At 36.7% G+C, this 245-nt stretch overlaps 1 protein-coding gene across 1 annotated transcript in view; it reads left to right on the forward strand.

Annotated features, from left to right (window-relative positions):
• The window catches only part of stxbp4 (syntaxin binding protein 4), a 50258-nt gene that overhangs the window by 48577 nt on the left and 1436 nt on the right, over window positions 1-245 (forward strand). The window lies entirely within an intron of this gene.

The following is a 245-nucleotide window of genomic DNA, read 5'->3' on the forward strand; positions in this document are numbered from 1 at the left end:
ATGCTGAAACATCTGATTCTGAAACATCTAAAGCTGAAACATCTGATGCTGAAACATCTGATGCTGAAACTTCTGAAGCTGAAACATCTGATTCTGAAACATCTGATGCTGAAACATCTGATTCTGAAACATCTGATTCTGAAACATCTGAAGCTGAAACATCTGATTCTGAAACATCTGATGCTGAAACATCTGATTCTGAAACATCTGAAGCTGAAACATCTGAAACTGAAACATCTGAAGCT

This window comes from Nematolebias whitei, chromosome 17 (assembly GCF_014905685.2).
Source record: "Nematolebias whitei isolate Nwh7 chromosome 17, NemWhi1, whole genome shotgun sequence".
NCBI classification, from domain to species: domain Eukaryota; kingdom Metazoa; phylum Chordata; class Actinopteri; order Cyprinodontiformes; family Rivulidae; genus Nematolebias; species Nematolebias whitei.